The 23170-nt window shown below is 44.1% G+C and overlaps 1 protein-coding gene across 3 annotated transcripts in view; it reads right to left on the reverse strand.

The window, feature by feature from the left end:
* Window positions 1-23170, reverse strand: part of LOC132578161 (phosphofurin acidic cluster sorting protein 2-like) — a 201444-nt gene that overhangs the window by 75144 nt on the left and 103130 nt on the right. The window lies entirely within an intron of this gene.

Raw genomic sequence — 23170 nt, forward strand, 5'->3', positions numbered from 1 at the left:
TGTACCTATTGTTGTGCTTACTATTACTATATTTGTGTATCCTGGAAACCCTGGGTAAAGTTGCCACCAGCTCCTTTCTCCACAGTTTCAAGATCCACAGAAACAGAAGAAACCTACAAACCTACTAGATTATGCTTGGCATATAAAATTTCCAGAAATCTGCCACAGGAAGTGGGACGGAAACAGTTCCCCCTTTTTTCTGGAAAAAAAACAACTGAAATTATAGAAAACTTGAAATATATGAGGTGCTTACTTTCCTATTAAACCTATTTTTTTACTAATTGAACAACATAAAATGCACTATTAACTTTGCATATAAAATGGAATTATTAACATTTTATGGAATTCAAAATTATAAGTATCTTAATTTTCAATTTTAAAATTTCAAGTATATCCAACATCTGAAAAATAGTTGCGAATAACTATATCTTATGTTACCATAGCACATGGATCTTCTCCACCCATATCATTTTCCCAACACAGGCTGGGGGAGGGGGGATGACACTTTTTGGCTCCACTGGGTGGCTGCACATACAATATGCAGTGCTCGCACAGTCCCACAACTCAAGCTGTCCTCATACATGTCAAATATCTGCTCTGCTTTCCAGTCAGTTCTGAAACAGCATTCCTGATTATCTGCAGTTGTGATTATTTGATGCCAAAAGACGCTTAATATGATGCCATAGTAAACATATTTATTGCTTGATCAGCTCAGCTTTGGGGTTCATCAGGCTGTCGCTCCTATTTGTTCCAGGGAGTATATTCCAAAGTTCTATTCTGCCAGTGGGTAGAAGATTTCTTCTGGTACCTAAGATAAATATAACTGTTCCCATTAGGGCCGGTGCTAGGCTTTCTGGAGCCCTAGGCGAATCACCCACTAGCGCCCCTCCATTATTAAAAATTATAGGAAAATTGAAGCGCGCCGAACTTGAAACTTTTCACATTTTGAAATTACTGATTTTTTAAAAAATGTAATATATTAAAAAAAATTGTTAGAATAAGTGCTTGCTGGGCATGTTAGGAAGGAGGGTGGAAGGATAGGATGAGGTGGGAGGCCAAGTCACTCATCGGGGAGAGGGGGGTGGCTTGGCTTTGTTGGCGGCAGCTTGGTGATCGGAGGTGACAAGGTGACAATGGTCAGGAGACAGTCATGCATCAGGGAGGGGCACCAAGTGGTGCCCCCCTAGGCCAGGTGGCGCTCTAGGCGACTACCTACTTTGCCTACTCCCATGCACCGGCCCTGGTTCCCATCCATTTGTTCTTTACCCAGGAGCTTCTTTAAGAGCAATGTTTTTAATTATCATTATTATTTTTTAAAAAATAAGCCTGATTAGAATGCAATGAAATTTAGGCCAATGTCTGTTAATGAACATATGAAGCTGCCTTATACTGAATCAGACCCTCGGTCCATCAAAGTCAGTATTGTCTTCTCAGACTGGCAGCAGCTCTCCAGAGTCTCAGGCTGAAGTTTTTCACACCTATTTGCCTGGACCCTTTTTAGTTGGAGATGCCAGAGATTGAACCTGGGACCTTCTGCTTCCCAAGCAGATGCTCTACCACTGAGCCACCGTCCCTCCCCTAATATTTCCGTTTATCATGATCTATTGAAAGCATTTAAATCAAGATTTTAAATGTTGGCTCACCCTCATTTACAACCAGCAGCATTTTGCTTTTATACACACAATTATCAGGGGAAACACATTTTAAATGTAACGCAGCTTGATGTGTTACTTGTAATTTTTAAAAATGTAGCTAGTAATCAAGCCTGTTATCCTGTCCTTTTATGAATCCCTATATATCAAAATAACAATTCTTACACACATAAAAATAACTTACATGAGGGTGATCCTAAGCGGAGCTATATCTATCTAAGGTTACTAACTTCAACAGATTTAGAATGGTGTAAGTTGTTCAGCCGTGTCCTATGCACACTGACTCAGAAGCCCTCTTGCCAAGCATTGTAAACTATAGCAGCCTTATTTTCGGGGGGGGGGGGGGGGGTCCCAGCATTACTTCAGAATTCTCCAAACAAGTAGCCACTGGAACAGCCCTATTCACAGAGAACAAGCCAACAATTCCACTGAAGTCAATGAGACTGACAGTCAATCCTCACATTCAAATGCAGATCAAGAGATTGTAGGCCAAGCAAAGCTGTGCTGAATGTATTACATTTGCATCCTGCTTTGCTTCATTAGAGCATTTCCTTCTTTTTATCCTCACAACAATCCTGTGAGACAGATCAGGCTAAGAGGTAGCAAACTTGATGACAGAACGGGGATCTGTACTCCAGTTCCATGCTTTATTTTCTATATCACCTGAGCTGTGCTTATGGCAAAGCCATCATGTAAACCATCTTGCTAACTGCAGCTTACAGAGCCACAACACAAAATCTCCCAATTTATTAATATGCCCTCTTACAAGTGGTCTTCCCCTTTACAGCAGAAAGAAGCTCTTATGATTGGGTAAGTGTTAGAAGAACAGACTGGCAAAGTCTCTTGCTCAGTCCTCCAAGACTTCAAACACCACATATCAAGCTAGATAGTTAGGGCAATATGTCTCCTTCCTGTCTGCTCTGCTTTCACTCACCCTCTCTAACAAGTAGAATGTATTCTCAAGGAACTTCCTTCCTCCTTTTTCTCCTCCTCTTCCTTCTTCCCTGCATGCATCAGGAGGAATAGCATGGTGTCTCTCCTTCTGATCTGAATAAAGCAAATGGTCTACTATCAATCCAAAGCCATCCATACTTAGCTAGAATACTCACTTTTTCTCTCCACTACACTTATATGTTATGCTTCTTTAAATTAATCTACCAGTACTGGTTTCCTAACTTAAAGCAAAGGCTATCTGTGCAATCTGTGAGATAGTGTGGTAACCATTAGCCTAGGGCACACTGCTGCGCTGAAGCTCCGAAAGAGCACTCTGCTAAGTGAAGGTAAGGACGGCTGTTTGACTAGCCCAGCCATTCTAAACCAGACCAAACATAAAGGTACCAGGCAGCACATGTGGGAATTCAAACCCAATGTCAGGACTCTCCAGATGGGAGGGGGAAAGCTGTATAAGGTTTAACACACACTGTGAGGAATGGGGAGAAATCTTTATTTAATCAGCTTCAGTTCAGCTTATGACTGTTCTTTGGATAGGAATGTCAAGGTAAATCCAGAGACTTGTACAACCTAGTTAGTTCTTGGTTTTGTTTCCTTTTATTTAGCTACTGTAACATTCCTGATAATGTTATGACACTACTTTTCCTGTGCTCTGTGCTCCTAGAAATTAGAAGTGTTTGTTAGGAAATACTTTTTTATTTTTTTCAAAGACCTCATACTGTGACCATTTCCCAAAGTGTCTAGTTGTTCATCCATGTGCAGATGACAAATTCCTGGCTGGGCTAGGGGGCTAGAAGAGCAGAAAGAAGGACAGTGTGTAGCGGCTACTGGGGTGTGTGTGTGGGGGGGGGATCAGTATTTTTCGAGTGCGATAAAAATATCAATATTTTCCAATATTCCTGAATCCCGATACTGGCATGATGTTCAGATTCAGGATTTTCTGAAAATCGCAATTTTTGGCCTCCGAAGAAGGTTTCAATGGAAGGCAGAGAGGCATTAAAAGGGAATGTGGTACTTTTAAATGCCTTTTGCAAGTTGCAAGTGACCTCCATAAGTGTTTAAAGGGCTTATAATCTCTTTAAACGCCTTCTCCAAGCCACAAGACAACCCAGAAGGCGTTTCAAGGGACTGCAATCCCTTTAAAACTCCTTCAGCAGCTATCCAGTGGTCTTGAAAAATCCCCTCTACATGGGGCTACCTTTGACTCTGACTCGGAAACTACAGCTAGTGCAAAATGCTGCAGCACAGTTGAAAGCCCTAAATGGCCAAGGACCTGTCTATCTAAGGGACCACCTTTCCCCATATATACCCCAGAGAGCACTGCATTCAGGAAGTCAACATCTATTATCCATCCCTGGACCAAGGGAGGCCAGATTATGCTCTACACGAGCGAGGGCCTTCTCTGTGGCAGTGCCTATTTTATGGAATGCACTCTCAGAGGCCACGAAAGCCCTGTGGGATCTCTCCCAATTCCGCAGGGCCAGTAAAACCGACCTTTTTCGGCTGGCCTACACTAACTAATGTGGAAGGAGCTGCCACTGTTATGTCACAGAATACTACCATCCATCTATAAGACACCTAATAGAGCAATTAGAAAGAATTAAGAACTGAAATGAAGCTGGACCACCTATGCAGGAAATTTTATAGCACCATTTTTAAGTTTAAATTATAAATTGTTTATATGTGTTTTGATTTTACAATTATAAGGTATTGTTATTGTTGTATTATGACTGTGAGCCGCCCAGAGCCTGCATGGAGTGGGCGGCATATAAATTTAAAGTAAATAAATAAAATAAAATAAAATATTTCATTATCTAACTTCTAGAAGTATCCATAAAAGTGGCTTTAAAATGTGGTCAAGTGGCTGATCGTGAACAAACTAAAACTTAATCCAGACAAGATACAGGAAATGTTTGACTGGGAAGGCAGAATGTTTTGCTGGTGGTACTTACCAGATTTAGAAAGAGTCAAGTTCTCTTTAGTAAATCAGGTCAAGAGCTTGGGGGTGCCTTGTTGATAAACAGATTGCACTGTTGCACCTTCTCCCTTCTCCCTTTATTTAGACTCAGCACCTTCTCCCTTTATTTAGACTCAGTCAACTTAGTTATGCTGATCCATGTTACTGTAAGCACCAGACTGGAGAACTATAGCACACCCTATGTGAATCTGCCTTTAAACAAGTCTTGGAAATTTCAACTGGTACAAAAATGTCGAGTCAACTGATCGGGACATACAGCACCAGAGGTGAATCAACTGTACTGGTTATCCATTTGCTTCTGGACCCAATTCAAAGTGCCAGTTATCACCGTTAACCTCTCATGGCCTGGGGTCCTCAAACTGGTATTCTCCTGTGGTCCAATTCCACTCTTCAAACAGCCTTTTCCTGATGATAACTTCTCCTAGGATTGTCTGTATAGCAAGGAACCTGTCACAGACTCTGTGTGGTAAACCAGTTCCACAGAGGGTGCTTTCACTCACTGCATTCCAGAAGGTGTCTGTTTAATTCCAGAGGGCATCTATTGGAGGTTATTGGTGGAGGATGAACTGTTTTGGCAGATTTGACTATGTGTTTAAGCAGGTGGTGTTTTTCACTCTTTCAGTTCTCACTGCTTTGTCAGCTACCTTCAGTCTAAGGCAGGATACAAATACTTTAGATAAATAAACACCTTCACATTCACCATATCTTTGCATGTCTCCCCGCCCCCCCCCCCCCCCCCACCGCTTACAAGTGGTATAAAAGCAGGGAACAGTAAGTATGCTGGGCTTTATTTCAGTTGAAAAAAACACTCAGGAAGTGAGATAGCGCCTTCTCCCCTTGCTTTGCATCCAAGCTAAGAACCCACATAGCTACCATTTCCTTTCAAAAAACTTTGGGAAGATTTGTTTGCATATCCCACAGCACCACATTGAGTATGGCCCACAGAAGACCTACATGTACTTTGGGGATCAAGAACAGCTGCAACTTTGAACAAACAATCCTCTCACCATTATACACTCAGACTTCATCAGGTCAAGAAAAGTAATAAGTGCCTGCCCAAAGCAGATGAAGCTGTAGTCTCATGCTTACCACAGATCAAATGTCTTCAGACAAATTAGCCCAGAGCAGATCTCTCTTCACATTATGAGTACCTAGCTTATGCCACCAGATAACCAAAGAGCTGCAATGAAAGAGATCAATGGCAAGACTAGGCACCTGGAAGAACACTTCTTTACTTCCTTGGAAGCTGCAACTGAACAGCCAAAACCCAAAACAATCCACTAGTAGCATGGCCCTCCATCTCCCTCAACAAGTCACAAAACACAATCCAAAATCTTTTAGAAAAATCTGTATACATTACGGGTTTATGGAAGTACTTCCACAGTACTACTAAACTGGGCTTTTTTTGTAGACAGCTTTTTTGTAGAAAAAGCCCAGCAGGAACTCATTTGCATATTAGGCCACACCCCCTGACACCAAGCCAGCCAGAATTGTGTTCCTGTGCGTTCCTGCTCAAAAAAGGCCTGGCTACTAAGCCATTCTGACATTATACTACATCAGACCGCATCTGTGCACTTCTCTCCCTGTTATTCTCCTTTTCTCTCATATACAACCATCACAGAACAAATTCCAAAACCATTTACGCAAAAGCAAGAATATCTGCAGCTATTTTTTCCCATTGTGCATTTTATTATGTTTCAAGAGCTTTCAAATTGCAGGCTGTTTAATGTGAAAACGGCAGTCATGGAAGAGCCATAAAGGTAACATCCTGACCACGGAAGCTCAATTCAATTGCTTTCAGGCTTCCAGGAATCCACCATAGGCTGCCCATAAGCTTCCAAGCTTTTCATAAGAGCCAATAACTTTGGAAAAAAGTGGGGATTCCCAAGAGCCAGAATTTTATCCCAAGTGCTGGATTTGTCTTTGATGCAGCAATTCCAGGGACATGCAAAACATAAAAGGCCCTAGCTAGGGAAAGACAACATTTATATACATATACATAACTAGTCTTGCCTCAGTGGCTGAGAGTGGATAACAGTAGATCAAAATTATAATGTAGTCAATTAAAATGCAATTAAAACACCCATTACAAAAATATCAGCTCCCAGAAGCCAACTTGAATAAAAAGATTTTTACAGCACTTGCAAATGATACAGAGGCAGCTAAAAAATTTCCACAGGGAAGGAGTTCCCTGATACTGCTGACAAGAGTGCTCCCAGTCAATCTTGCAGATTAGAAAGGGGTTTCTAGAGGACTCTCTCAGGGCAGCTGAGCCCAAACTGGCAACAGTTTCAGAGGCTCAAAGAATCTAGCATCTTCAATCATATCAAAAACAGAGAGACAAGAAAGACCCTGCATCACTGACTATCCTGATGGGCAGGAAGGCAGCTACCATGCTGGTACCAGCTCAAGCACCCGGATACTCCCTTGAAAGACCCACAGAGTGTGCATTATGAAACCATGAACATACAGCAAAAAAGCAAAATGACCAACCTACAACTGAGGCAGCCCTTAGCCAAAACTGCTTTCACACATCATTGCATAATACACTCTCCATGCACTATAGCAATGATTTGCAATTGGATTTCCCTGTGTGTGAAAGCAGAACAGATCTCATGTCAGCTATTAACCCAGACAGTACTTTAAGCAAGCCATGATTTTGGTGCTGAGTCTGGGACATCTGCTGAAGTCTTTCTGCTCCAACCAGGCACTTTCCTTATTTCCTTGCAAGCATGGATCTCCTAAACTGGATCAAAGGATAGGATGCAACAAAAACAGTCAGGAGCAAAAACACAGAATACAGAACTTTCTTGTGGATCTACACTTGTTATTATTAGCATACTCTGTGTCTATACTGTGAAGGCAAGAACATCAGCACCCCTTGACCATGAAGTCTAAGCCATATGCCATGCTTTTCATGTTGGTAGCTTTCTTCTATTTTCTCCAATGACAGAGGCAGGTCTACTCCAGAAACCACCTATTCCGTCTATTTCCATAGCTTAAATTCTACTGAGAATTCTGCTTAGTCCAGAGAAGGGCACATCCACGTCATTAGAACATAAGAACATAAGAGAAGCCATGTTGGATCAGGCCAATGGCCCATCCAGTCCAACACTCTGTGTCACACAGTGGCAAAAAAAATTATATATACACACACACTGTGGCTAATAGCCACTGATGGACCTCTGCTCCATATTTTTATCTAAACCCCTCTTGAAGGTGGCTATGCTTGTGGCCACCACCACCTCCTGTGGCAGTGAATTCCACATTTTGGAACTGCTTTGAATCTATACACTTCATAGGTATAAAGCTCTCAAGAAACCATTAGCTTACAATGTCCTGAAGGTGGCAGCACTTTCATAGCTTCAGCCCCCTCCCTCAGACAGTACCAATCAGAAGAGGGGGAACCTAGTAACCAGATCTCTCAGAAAATTTAAATCTGCATAGAAGAGTCTTCTCTGTTCTCTCCATCAAGGTTCACTATAACAAGCAGGATAAACACATCTAACCACACAGCAAGTGCAGCTTCAACAAGAACTAGTCAGTCTTTCAAAATGCACTGGCAGAAATGGCTTTATAAAAAGAGCCCTACACAGAGAGAAGAAACTGCCAGGCTGCCTCTGAGGGGAGCCAGTGAAAGCTGGCAGGCAGGCACTGTTCTGTCATGGCTGAGCCCTTCGTCTAGCCATTCTGCTTGAGTCCCTGCAGGATGCCTGCTTCCTTCTAGTTCAGTCCTTATGCTACTCCTCTGAGGCAGAAAAGCTCCTAAATCCTGAGGGCAGTGATTTGCTGGAAGTGTTCCCAAAATGTGGAGACTAAGAAAGATGAGAAAAGGAAGCCCAGAGCACAACTGTTTGACAGGTTTGAAAATAGCAAGCTGAACTGCCCCCCCCCCACCGCCCGCGTCTTCTTTAAGTAGGCATGGTGTTTCCTCACCACTGGCCTGAATTCCCCTTAGTAGAAATAACCTAAGGCGTAAAACAGCTTTGAGAAAGAAACCAGCTAAGCCCCCAAGCATCCCTCCAGCTTGGCTGAGGCAGCAACCACTCAAATTACATTTCTCTTGCCACCAAGTAAGCCTGCCTGTGTGTCTTCCAAGAACAGGCTGTCTGCCTCCAAGATTCCAGTCCTGCTCTTCATTCCCTCTCTTTTGCTGGCCTCAGGCTCTCCTCTTCCCTCTCCAAGCAAGACCCCAAAGGCAAAACTGAAGGAAAGCAAAGAGAAAAAGAGAGAGAGAGAGGAAAAAGACAGAACATCAGGAAAACACAAGCTGCTTGCCAGCAGTGAATTAAGCAACACAAGGAGAAAGATTCATAAGAACAGTCTGTAAAATATATCACATTTTTAAAAACCTTTTAAAAACCCCTCCAGTCAGGCCCACACACTGAAAATGTTATCACAAATATACTGGTGCCTATTTTAGCTTATGTTAAAACAGCTTTTGCAGGCTTTGGAAACATGGGGAGGAGACAAGTGACTGTGAACACACTTACATATTCTCTTCAATACAGAGAGGGTTCCAAAGCAGATCTGCAGGGTTTCCTCAGCAGAGATAGCAAAGCAGAAATGGCTCACTGAAACTAGAAAATTTGGAAACCTACAAATTTGTTTGCTTATTCAATTTGTGTCCCACCCTCCCCACAAGCAAGCTCAGGGCAGGTCCCATAATTAAAAATCCACAATATTCAAATCAGATTGACAAGTTAAAATACATCTAAAATAACCAAACATTAACAACTAACCAGTGCTTCCAACAGATAAATAGCAAATAATGTAAACCTTCTATATCAGGGGTGTCAAAGTCATTTGTTATGACGGACAGATCCGACATAAATTAGACCTTTTCAGACCTGTGTGTCATAAAACTGAATGCCAGGTAGTGGAGACATAAACTTTATAAAGGACACAGACAAACACAATTAAGATTATTTTTACTTGTAATATTTCACAATCTCTGATAACTAACACCTCTTGCTCTGAATTATCGCATCAAAATCTGGAGACAATGTCTGTGCTGTAGCAATCTTGAGTATGCTGTTTGGGGTGTATCTCTAAGATGCAAACCTACTTTTGATTTATTGACGTCCATTACAGAAATCTCATGGTCAGTGCTTTAAGCCTAAGACCCAAAGGAAAGCATGAAATGGCTGGGCATTGCGAGTTTTTGTACATAAGCTGCTTCACGTGCTGGTCAACCAATGGAGAAAATAGAGGCTTTGCTCTGTAGCTCCTGCGGGATTGAGCAAGCACAGCAAAGCAAGTTATGATACAGAAGGAAACAAGAGAGGGAGAAGGAAGCAGTGAGTTGCTCAAGGGCCTGATAGGAGCCATCCAAGCACCTGATACAGCACTCGAACTGCATATCTGACACCCCTGTCTATACGCACCTGTCACCCAACACTGCTTCCATAGGAAAGTGTGCAAAGGATACCCAAAAACAGATTTCCTCAACATGCCCACACCGTATTCTTTTTGAAGGTTGCTTGTAAAGACATTGCTCTGTTTCCAGTTAGTGTTGCAACACAAACATGGAATTTCAGGCAGTTGGTGTGTGATTATGCCCCACCTGCCAGATAATGTTGCTGCCTCACGTTACATTTATGAACATATGAAGTTGCCTTATACTGAATCAGACCCTCGATCCATCAAAGTCAGTATTGTCTACTCAGACTGGCAGTGGCTCTCTAGGGTCTCAAGCTGAGGGTTTTCACACCTACTTGCCTGGACCCTTTCTAGTTGGAGATGCCAGGGATTGAACCTGGGACCTTCTACTTACCAAGCAGATGCTCTACCACTGAGCCACCGTCCCTCCCCATTGTTAATGGCTTTGACTGCTCATTTTGTCCTCCTCCTTTTAAGAACATACTCTAGGATTCTATATTACATTCACTCGGAATATAGTATCTAAAGAACAAGTTTCTAGCTAGGGAATGCGACTGATGTTGTTTATCTGGATTTCAGTAAAGCTTTTGATAGGATTCCTCATGACGTTCTGATGGGTAAACTAGAGGACTGTGGACTGGACTCTAGGATAGGTAGGTGGATTGGGAACTGATTGGAGAACCACACTCAAAGAGTAGTTATCAATGACATTTCATCTGAATGGAGAGAGGTGTCCAGTGGAGAGCCACAGGGCTTAGTTCTGGGTCTGGTACTTTTAAATATTTTTATCAGTTATTTGGATGAGGGTGTGAAGGGGCTACTCCAGATACCAAATTGAGAGGAGCAGTGAACACACCAGAAGACAGAGACAGAATTCAACAAGATCTGAACACATTGGAAAAGTGGGCAGATGTGAACAAGATGCAATTCAACAAGGATAAGCCCCGAGTTTTACATCTGGGTAACAAAAAGGGGGAACTCGCATATTGGATGGGGAATACACGTCTGGGTAGCAGAGGGTGTAAACAAGATCTTGAGGGTATCATAAGTGAAATATGAGCAGCCAGTGTGATGCCGCAACAAAAAAGGCTAATGTGATATTGGGGTGTATTAACAGAGGCATAACATTCAAATCATATGTACACTGCATTGGTCAGGCCACACCTGAAGTATTGTGTGCTGTTCTGGAGGCCTCACGTCAAGAACGATATGGACAGAATGGAGCAGGTGCAGAGGAGAGTGACAAGGATGATCAGGGCTTGGAGACCAAGCCCTCTGAGGAAAGACTGAGGAACTTGGGAATGTTCAGTCTGGAGAAGAGAAGGTTGAGGGGGACATGATTGTCCTTTATAAGTATTTGAAGGGGTGTCACTTAGAAGAGGGCAGGGAGCTGTTCCTGTTGGCAGCAGAGGAGAGGACTCATAATAATGGGTTCAAAATAAGGGTGGGAAGGTACTGGCTGGATATTAGGAAAAACTTTTTTACAGTAAGAGTTTACAGTAAGGGCTCTGAAACAAGGATTGGGCTGCATGTACTGTTGGGTTCTTGGTTGCTCCTGGCATATGCAAAGGTGCAGTTCTCCACTGTGGGCAATGGTGGTGGCTGTACATTCAACATGCAGGTGGGTGGGATGGTAGTGCTGCTAATGATGTCCTGGATCAAGGGAGCAGGAGGAACTGCAAAGTTGTGGGACACTGGAATAAGATTTCACAATGACAAGTCGGTGTTTTTTAGCACAGTAACTAACTGAGCAGCAATATATGTGTTCAGCATCAAGGGTGGGGGAGCTAGCAAGTCAGAGAGGATGGTTCGCCCTTCACTTCTTCCTGACTCTGTAGAGAGGAAGTATTCTATGGGAGACCAGTTCCAACCACGCAACCTTCATTCTATCTTACCATTCAGTTTTGCCATCTGTATCTGCTGTTTGTGCACATCAGCTTTTAGTATGATAACTGTTTTTTCCCCCCGAGAGCTGTAGTTCTAAAACTCAATCCACGTTGTCTCTGATAAAAAGATTCACACAGACTGTTCAGGCTCATTACAACTCACCATCACCTTGCATAAACCAAGAATGTGCCGAAGAACACGTCAGCACTGTGCTGAGGCTGCACATTGCAAGGGAAGACTGGCTGAGCTGGGTGAGCAACCTCTCAGGGATGCCTGTCCATCATCACTGATCTTCTCTTTAAAAGGTAAAGGTAGTCCCCTGTGCAAGCACCAGTTGTTTCCAACTCTGGGGTGATGTTGATCTTCTCTTTAAGAGCACCCTGGGTCCCCCAGACACTATCTGAGAACCAGGGGGCTACATAGTTAAGGCTGCCAACCATAATCCTGGTTTAGCTGGACCCATTTGGAATACGTTATCATTTGGCTAACGATGCAAAGATTCCAGATCAAAGATAGCCTGTCTGAATAAGCATTGTTATCTTGAGTTATCTTACCCAAGTTAAAAATAAAAGGCAACTCTGGTGCAGAAGACTAGCAGAAACCCATAAAATGTTTGAGCTTTCAATCTAAGAAGGGTGTTTTTTTTTAAAAAATGATGCAGAGGCTCCCTTGAAGAGGATAACTTTCCACTAAAGGCACTCTGAAGGCTTTTTGAAGATTAGAACCAAGCGATGTGTTTTACGGCCGCATTAGCATTTTGATATGCCATACAGGCAAGACAAACTTGGTTATTTGGGCACATTAGTTGCCTTATTGCCTAGGCTCCTCACAGTATGAACAACAACCCGTTAATAATTCACACCAAAATGCAGCACTTGTCCTTTAAAAGCAACTTTAACATAAACTTATACTGGAATATGACACTGACAACTAGCTGCCTATGGAGTGATGAATTCAGTTCCCTGAACAGGACTGTCTCTCTCCTCCCCCCCCCACAATCCCTCTTCCCAGATACTTGAATGTTTCCCAGGTGGACTGGAACAAGGAAATGTTCTTCCTTCCCTTTGTCTCTATACTCCGAGCTGGAAAACAAAACAAAAGAAATCCAGATGCGTGTGAAAACTACCTAAACAACATGGAGAAGTGAGGGGAGGTACACAAACGGGTTGCTATGGGGAGATACTATATATAATACACTGTAAGTCAGGTTACTTCAAAGAACCAATTTGTATGCTGCAAACTACAGGAACAGAAAGCCCTGTGGCCAGAGTTAACGTTGCACCCTCGTGCACGCTGCCATTTGTCAAAACAAATTCCCTGTGGTACAAAACTCTTATATGCATTTGCTACATGAGATGATCTAAAGGGCAGGCTGCATGTTAATCCCTACAAGGCTGTATTTCCTGAGCAGAAGCAGCATCCCTAACTGGTTTATTAGCTGGGTTTCTTGTCAGCTTTGGAAATTAGTACATGCTAAACTGCTTGTCTGTGGTTCTCAGTTTTATGCAATCAAAGTATCATTGTGCAAATTATACTGCCTGTATTGCATCATTTATAACATTTAATAAATGATGCATTCATATACTTCTAATCACTGAAGAGCTAGGAAAAGCAATGAGATGTAGCCACCTTGAAAATGAATTCAATAGTTGGTCAGCTCCAAGTTAACAAGAGCTCTTGGTATTTAAACAGAAATATTAAAGGCTATGCAGTAAATAAGAAAGGGGATGACTAATGTTCTTTAAAACCCCATTACTGTAGCTTTGTCTTTTCTCCTCATTAGTTACTTTTCCACATGGATATGGCAGAACTAAAAGCCTCTGCCCAACTCGCTATCCAAAGCACCTTGTAATACAAGTATGTTGAGAGAGAAGGGAAGCCACAGTGAAAGGGGAATATTTGAAACCAAACCAGATCTCAGATTGAGAACACTTTCCAAGATTTCAGTTTTCTGTTTTTTCTTAAGGCAACCAACCCTCTACAACAACTTATTTGCATGTAAGGCAAGCTCTCAGTATGCTTACTATTCCTGAAAAAGGGCCCAACAGTAATTTGGGCGAAATACATGAGCAAGAATGGAATCTGTGTAAGCAGATGCCCATTTGCAAGCTCGGCCCCAAAGCAGAGGTCCACACACAACAAAAACCTCGACAACTGAGCCTGGCCTACAGGGGCCTTTCACACAGCAATGATTTCATGGGGTTTTCGTGTTGCTGCAACTGCCAGTTAAGCACAGTAGCAAAGGCTCTTTCAGGCGATGCGTTTCCCCTTGTTGTCCTTGCTCCAGCCCCTTGCAGCAGTCACCCCACCATACCACTAAGAAACTGTTTAAAAAATTAACAAATTATTATTATTTACTGGGTCCTCTGAATTAATTCACAGCTTTCATTTCAAAAGTCTCTACACATTTCTGTTGCAAAGATATGCCCTTTCCTTTTATATCCCTGCCACAAAATAAGCTAAAGACTTTTCTTTTTTTTAATGAATGCCGGGAATGTATATTTAGTTATTACTTCTAAATTTAATTCATTTATGCTCTGCCTTTTTCCCCAGTGGGGACCCAAGGCATCTAATATGATTCTCCTCTCCTCCATTTTATCCTCACAAACAACACTATGAGGTAGGTTAGGCTGGGAGGGTGTGACTAGCCCACAGTTGCCCAGCAAGCTATCACGGCACAAGGGGAGATTTGAACCTGGGTCTTCCAGATATTAATCCAACACACTTAATCACTGTGAGAGCCCTCTCAGCCCCACCCACCTCACAGGGTGTCTGTTGTGTGGGGAGAAGATATAGGAGATTGTAAGCCACTCTGAGTCTCTGATTCAGAGAGAAGGGTGGGGTATAAATCTGCAATTCTTCTTCTTCTACACCATGCTGGTTCATTGTCAGTTCCATAGGACCTAGCAGATACATAATGAGGTTGTGACTGAGAAAATGTTGATATAACAGCAACAATACAACAACAGCAATAATCCCTCTTCCTGAATGCACAGAGGGAGAAATAGCCATTATTAGGGCAGGGAAAAAGTCATCAATGTCGGTGGTAACAGGAAAAAATCTGGATCTCTTCCACTTACACAGCAGATTCCATAAAATGACAGAAGTAAAATGAGTTTGGGAAGGAATGAAGAAAACGGAAGATTGGAAGCTCTTACCGTGAAGCTTCCTTCTCGGTAGTCCTGGAGTGGGATGGTCCGAAACTGTTGGGAGTAGGCTCCTCCTCCGGAAACAGGGTCGTTGATCATTTGATCCGGCCTGGGGGAAGGGCCGCTCCGTTGGAAACTCTCCAGTCCATAGAAAAGCCATGCTCCCCCATGGCCATAGAAAAGCCATGCTCCACCATGGCTCCCTCCTCCTCTCAAGTAGACACGCTGTCTGAGTGAACCACCAAGTGCTCTCGGCCGTGCTGGACCTCGGTCGTCTGCACTACGGCCGCCAGTGCTGCGTGGGATCGCAAAGTTGGACTTGTCACTCTCCCCCCCGCCTCAACAGGCTTAGGAGGGGCGACCTCGCTCTCCGCAGCAGTCCCCAGTTGTGCTGCCTTTGCTGGGTAAAACCCAACGTGGCGGTAAAATGCTCTGCCCACCGCCGTTGCAGCTGAAGAACCAGGTGGCAGACTTTCTCGCAAGGAGACCTCGTTCTGCGGATCACTGTGCTCTGACACACGACAAACACGTCCTGTCTCGTAACAGGGCCGTTTGGACTGGAGAGTTTCCAACGGAGTGGCCCCTCCTCCAGGCCGGATCAAACGATCAACGGCCCTGTTTCCGGAGGAGGAGCCTACTCCCAACAGTTTCGGACCGTCCCACTACCAGGGACCACCAGAGAAGCTGGAATGTGCACAAAACTTTGTGGAAGCAGAGGTGGGAGGAGACCCTACTTCCCAATAACTCTCAAACAAGACCAAACATCCCATGGATGGAAACAACTACAGTTTAATCACTAGTGACATTTTGTAGAAAATCCTCCAAACCAATGCCACCCTTAGTTATTAAGGTTATTCTATTCACCATTCTTGAAGAAGTCCTCCATATTCTCAATAAAATTTATCAGAGAGATTCACTTTAACTGCTCCTGAAGTTAATGACCTGTTTACTTGCCAGAGCACCAAACGAGTGACATGGTTAGCTCTGTGTTCTCCGTGTAAAGATGGCAAAGGGGGAACTTAGGTAAAAAACTTGGAAAGGAAAGTTCAAGATCCTTTTGGTATTACATACCACTGTTCTGTCATATACTCAAAGCAGTTTCCAATTACACAGGTATTATATACCACTGTTCTGTCATATACTCAAAGCAGTTTCCAATTACACAGAAAATATCATAAACAAACCAAAATAACAGATTCAATCAATGAGGGGAAACTAATATGAACATATGAAGCTGGCTTATACTAAGACCATTGGTCCTGCTAGCTCACTGTTGTCTAGTTTAACTCGTAGAAGCAGTTCTCTAGGGTCACAGATAGAGGTTTGGTGGTGTGTTTGGAACTGATATTTAAAAATCCTTTATTCTGTCATTTGCCCTCACACTACCAGGAACTGGACTAAATTTAAGAGATAAGGGGCTAATTTAGCATGCCTAGGAAGTTTAAGGCTGATGCAACATTTAAAACTCCTAGATTGTATCATATGCTCAACCACTATACTACATCAGCTGTACAAGCACTCTCATTTCTTTAGTAGTCTCATACTGATGATCCCTCTGAAAGCTGCTAGATATTCCATGCAATACACAAAAGGGGGCATGGCTGTGTTTCCATTTTTCATGGAAATGCAAGTCAATATTATCTTCTGCAACAAATACAAATGGAAAAACATAATTCTGCGAGTCACAAAAAGCTGAATTCTTCTTATCTGGATTAGCATGACAGTGACTATTTGCTATCTGCATTCTCTTCTTCCATTTCTTTACTGTCATTTTAAAGTTACAATCCATCACATAATTCCCTGGGGCTGTATATCTTTTAAAAACACAGAATGCTAGATACCATCTTAATTGTTGAAAACGTTGTACAATTTTGCTAAAACCGGTAACTATTGTCCCATTTAACTTCTTTAAAAGAAAGCTTTCAACTGGTATAAATTCAAGAATGAATAAAATCTATTAAAATGTTATACACATATACATTTGCTTGGCTTGTGTTCTAAAGTAATCACTTCAGGTTTTTTCCTGAAGTCTTCTGGAGACACAATGCTTATGCTTGTCATACTCCTAAACAGGGTTAAGAGCAAAGGAGCATTTTCCGCTACCAGTTGGGAGACCAAGAAGTGTTAAATCTCCATCATACACAACAGAGCTGTAACTGTGCATCAAAACAACAGAGGCAATACCCCACAAAGCTACCACAGATGATCTTTACAGAATAAAAAGGCTTTTTAATAGCTTTTTAAAAAAATACTGTGGTGATTTTAACGGCAAGTCGCCTTGAACAGGACTCTGAAGAGGCAGTATAGAAGTTTCCTAAATAAAAAAGCAAAAAAGATGGCATCAACTGCAATGAAGATAAGCATAACTCACCAGAGGGAAATGTCTCAAAATATAACGTGAGCCACCACCAGTATCAAATTCTCCCCTTGCTTCAAGATATTAAGTATTCATTTTAAATTGTTCCCTTCAAATGGAAAAAGAAGGCAGATGGAGCAAAGGTCCATCAGTGGCTATTAGCTGGAAGATATGGATGGAACACTATATCTGGGGCAGTGATGTTCTGCATTCTTGGTGCTTGGGGGCAACAGTGGGAGGGCTTCTGGAGTTCTGGCCCTGCTGGTGGACCTGCTGATGGCACCTGGGTTTTAGCCACTGACACAGAGTGTCTGACTGGATGGACCATTGGTCTGATCCAACATGGCTTCCCTTATGTTCTAAGGCAGCACTACGGGAAGAAATCTCCTCCAGACCACAGAGCCCTCCTCAAGATGGCCAACTGAGAAAACACAAGACTGCAGGGGTTCACTGAGAACTGCAAAGAAGAGCTCAACAAAGCCCAAAGCAGGGTTCTGCAACCCATGGTTCCAGAGTCAAAAGTGGCTCAATAAGGAACCAAATACAGCTCTTTTAAAAGAAAATGAAATCTTTAGGCATGGTAAACTGGAGGGGGCAGGTGAAGCCCTGGATTAACCATTAAGCAAAATATGCACATGCTTCTGGCACCAACGGCAAGAGGGCACCACAGTGTTTTTGCTTACACTACTTACTGCTATTGACTGTTGAAGGGTTTTTTTTTAAGTTTATATTTAATATAGTTGTGGGGTCTGGTCTGGAAGAAAACCGAATTTTAATCTGTTTAACTTTCAGCACTTATTGAGTCCTAATTTCTTGTTAGGAATTCTTGTAGGGAATTCCTGCTTGAGCAGGACATGGACCTGGCATGCGTGACCGAGACCTGGGTCCGCGATGGGGAGACCGTAGCTCTCTCCCAGATGGCGCCCCCGGGATACTCGGTCTTTCACCAGTCACGGACTAGCGGGCGGGGGGGAGGGGTGGCCCTGTTCATTCGAGAGGTTTACTCCTTCCGGGCCCTCCCAGCTCCGGAGATCAAGGGCATTGAATGTGCCGGCCTGGCGTGGGATGTTGGGGAGGGGTTGGCGATCTGGCTGGTGTACCGACCGCCTAACGCACCAGCCAGCGCCTTACTATCACTGATGGAGGCCGCAGCAGGATGGGCATTGGAGCACCCGAGGCTTTTGATTCTGGGTGACTTCAATGTTCATGCCGATGACGTGACCTCCAATCAGGCGATGGACCTAGTGTCTTCCATGGCGACACTAGGACTCTCCCAAGTAGTTACGACACCCACTCACCAGGCCGGTCACATGTTAGACTTGATCTTTGCGTCGGGAGTTTTAGTGAACGATCTTGCTTCTATAGCAGTGCCATGGTCGGATCACTATGCCCTCAAGGCTCGTGTGGACGTCCCACCCCAACCCCATTTGGGCGGCGAGCTTATTTTAGCTCGCCCGCGGAGCCTGATGGACCCGGAACGGTTCCTGACGGCTCTACGGGATCCCTGGCCCCCTGGCGATTCCCTCGATGACCTGGTGGAGTCTTGGAATAATAGGCTCACCGGGGCCATCGATGAGATCGCGCCTAGGCGTCCTCTGCGCCCTCGTTCAAGGCCGACACCCTGGTATAACCAGGGGTTGCGGCGGTTGAAACGAGGACTCAGACGACTAGAGAGGCAATGGCGGCGTACCCGAGACGAAGCGACTCGAACATCTTATAGAGAGGTTATGAAGTCCTATGAGATGGCAGTCAAGGCCGCAAAGAAAACTTACTTTGCGGCAGAGATTGCGTCCGCAATTTCGCGCCCGGCACAACTGTTCAATACAATTCGGACCCTCACAACGCTGCCACAGGGCAGACCAAATTTTAATGAATTGGAAATTGGCTGTGAGGCTTTTGCGGATTTTTTTGCGGATAAAATCGCATCGCTCCGTTCCAACTTCCCTGCCACATTAGATACAGTTAGTGAACCTGAGGCTCCGTGCCTGTCTTCGGACTGTGTCCTGGACGGCTTCGGCGCGCTCAGCCTGGAAGAAGTTGACAGGATCCTCCTATCTGCACGCCCAACAACTTGTAAATTGGACCCATGCCCCTCCTGGCTTATTAAGACCTGCCAGAAGGAGCTAAGATATCCTATACGGGATATCATAAATAGATCCCTACTGGAGGGGCATTTTCCATCAGCGCTCAAAGAGGCGGTGGTCCGTCCCCTCTTGAAGAAAACAACGTTAGATCCGACCGAATTGGCACACTATCGGCCGGTATCGAATTTGCCCTTTTTGGGCAAACTTATAGAGAGGGCAGCGGCGTTGCAGCTACAGAGCTTCCTGGAGGATGCTTCTGTCCTTGACCCCTTCCAGTCTGGTTTCCGCCCGGGCCATGGGACGGAGACGGTGCTGGTCGCCCTGGTGGATGACCTTCGGCGACATCTGGATCAAGGCGGCTCGGCGGTGCTGATGTTGTTGGACCTATCGGCAGCGTTCGATATGGTCGACCATCGGCTTCTGGCGTGCCGCCTTGCCGACGCAGGGATTCAGGGGTTGGCCTTGCAATGGCTTTCCTCTTTCCTTGACGGTCGGGGACAAAGGGTGGCGATTGGGGAGGAACTGTCCCGGAGACACACGCTTGGTTGCGGGGTGCCTCAAGGGGCGGTGCTTTCCCTGATGTTATTTAACATCTATATGCGCCCCCTTGCCCAGATGGCCCGAAGGTATGGGCTGGGTTGCCATCAATATGCTGATGACACCCAGCTCTATCTGCTTATGGACGGCCGGCCCGCCTGCGCCCCAGAAAATCTGGACCGGGCGTTACAGGCAGTGGCTAGGTGGCTTAGGCTGAGCGGGCTGAAGCTGAACCCAGCGAAGACAGAGGTCCTTTGCTTGGGTCGCTGCGGCCCGGGAAGGGAAATCCCCCTGCCAGTTTTTGACGGCGCTCCGCTAACAGCGTCGGGCAGGGTTAAGAGCCTGGGGGTGCTGTTGGACCCTTCACTGACGATGGAGGCTCAGATAGCAGCCACTGCCAAGTCCGCTTTTTTTCATCTTAGGCGGGCGAGGCAGTTGGCCCCCTTCCTGGAACGTGACGACCTGGCAACAGTGATTCATGCTACGGTCACCTCGAGGCTGGACTACTGTAATGCCCTCTACACGGGGCTACCCTTGTGCCGGACCCGGAAAATGCAGTTAGTGCAGAACGCTGCTGCCCGGCTGCTATTAGGGCTCCCAAGACGGGAGCACATTCGGCCGGGGCTCCAGGGTCTGCACTGGCTGCCAGTAATATTCCGAGTCCGGTACAAGGTGTTGGTCATTACCTTTAAAGCCCTATATGGCCTAGGACCTGCCTACCTTAGGGACCGTCTCTCCCCACACGTTCCCCAGAGAGTACTACGCTCAGGTTCACAAAACCTGTTGGTAGTCCCCGGGCCAAAGGAGGCCCGTCTAAAATCCACCAGGGATCGGGCCTTCTCAATAACGGCACCTTATTGGTGGAACCAGCTGCCGGAAGAGGTGCGGGCCCTGCGGGATCTAGGGCAATTCCGCAGGGCCTGTAAGACAGCCCTCTTCCAGTTTGGTGTAGTGGTTAAGTGTGTGGACTCTTATCTGGGAGAACCAGGTTTGATTCCCCACTCCTCCACTTGCACCTGCTGGAATGGCCTTGGGTCAGCCATAGCTCTGGCAGAGGTTGTCCTTGAAAGGGCAGCTGCTGTGAGAGCCCTCTCCAGCCCCACCCACCTCACAGGGTGTTTGTTGTGGGGGAGGAAGGTAAAGGAGATTGTGAGCCGCTCTGAGACTCTTCGGAGTGGAGGGCGGGATATAAATCCAATATCTTCTTCTTCTTCTTCTCTTCCAGCAGGCCTATAACATTAACTGACAATGAAAATATCTTGGATGGAACAAAATGCATCTATAGACCGCCGGTTTTATTCTATCTTGTTTTTATTAATTTATGGTTTAATTGTATTTTAATTGTATTTTAAAATGTTTTAAACTGAAGTGTTTGAATTATTATGCTGTAAGCCGCCCTGAGACACTTAGGTGAGAAGGGCGGGGTATAAATCCTAAAATAAATAAATAAATAAATAAATAAATTAGTTAACCAATGGAAGGGCCAAGGGGCAGGAGGTTAGGCCAGCAGGTTGCCTTAAATTGGCCCTGAGGAGGTAGGCTGTTATACTAACCAGTATGTGAAGAGAATGTAAGACAGATGTTTATATTTTTGATCCTTTGTTCACCTATCCTCTGGCCTGAGTTGGACTTCTCTGCTTGGTCAGAACAGTCTTGCACCTTGGCATCTCATATTTCTCTAGACTGGACCCAACTAGAGGCATTTGTTGCTTTGCAGCCAACTGTTTCCCTGTCACATGTTTGGGCTTCAAGTGCAAGAGCAGAAACAGTGCCTCAAAATACAGATTCCTAAACAGCAGAGGAGAACCAAAGTTCAAAGAGAGGCCAAGTGTCTCAGGTTGGAAGATTAAGACAAGGAAATCTGATCTACTAGACCAGTTCTTCATATTTATATATGGCTTTGCCTATCCTCTTATTATTCATCTAACAACAGAAAATTGAAACAAAGAGCCTCCCTTGAACAAACATGTTTGGGGCTTTCTTTTTTGTTATTGAGCTGTATGGTAGCAATGGCAGCAAGGAGTATTTATTAACATGTTACAAACTGACAACGAAAGAAGAGAAATGATTATTTACAGCATGGAAAAGCATCAGGTTTGGAAACAAGTGCAGAATTCAAAATCTAGAGCATTTCAGTTTCTGTATCTTTATATTTACCATATCTTTATATATACCTAAAAAGTCAATAGCTGTTACACTGTAAAAATAAGCTGAATGTCAGATGATCTCAGGCACTGGAGTGGGATGGGTGAGGGGTATGGTTTTAATGCCCTCCTCCCCATTCCCCATGACTAGTAAAAACAAGTACACATAATATGCTCCTTATGCTTAACGTCTCAGTTTCAGATATTGCAAAGAATTCCGCTTTTTTTTTTTTTAAGTGTTCAGTGCTGAAGATCTGCAGTGCTAAAACTAAGTAAAGACTCTTGTGTGTAGTCCCACTCAGCATACCAAAATAGGTCCCACCCTCATCCCCTGACACAAGGTAACGATGCAATCAGGCTGAACATGTTCCCAATTTAAACACCCCACATTTTACTATTAAATCTTTTTTATGTTATTAGAACAAAAACTGACAGACTCAATTGCTACTTTACTTAAGATGCCTCTCCTCTAGCATCCCTTAAAATCCATTAGCCTCAGTTTTCACTTCTCAAACGATTTATGCATTCCTATTTCATTCTACTTTTCCCCAAATAGATACTTTTATCTTCATCTAGTACTGGAAGTCAATCTTCTGCACCATGCTCACAAGGCTCAGGAGAAGGTCTTCTCTTTAACTATAACATTTATCTGAGCATGTTTATTCTTTATAGATCACAAACTGGAATGATGATCTTCAGGGAGAAAAGAAACGTCCCAACCTTCACTAGTGGAAATGTTCTCTGGACGTGTTACTAAGCAGCGTCTTTCAGAAGCTAAGTCATTTTTAAAGATAACAAGCATATTATATTCCTCAGCTCATTGGCCTTCCAATGGTAGTTCTAAGTATGATCCAAGGCAAGTCACCCTATTGGCACTACACTGTTTTTCTTAGGGTTTCATTTTAACAAACTCCAGGAAACCGGGAAGACAGTGAGAAAGGAGTGACCAGATGCAAAGGCAGAAAGAATTCCTTTATCTTTAATAGTTGCATAGGAGAAGATTATTTCACTCCTTTCATAGTAACCTGCGCCTCAACAACTTCTCTTCTA

Source organism: Heteronotia binoei, chromosome 1 (assembly GCF_032191835.1).
Source record: "Heteronotia binoei isolate CCM8104 ecotype False Entrance Well chromosome 1, APGP_CSIRO_Hbin_v1, whole genome shotgun sequence".
Taxonomy (NCBI): Eukaryota; Metazoa; Chordata; class Lepidosauria; order Squamata; family Gekkonidae; genus Heteronotia; species Heteronotia binoei.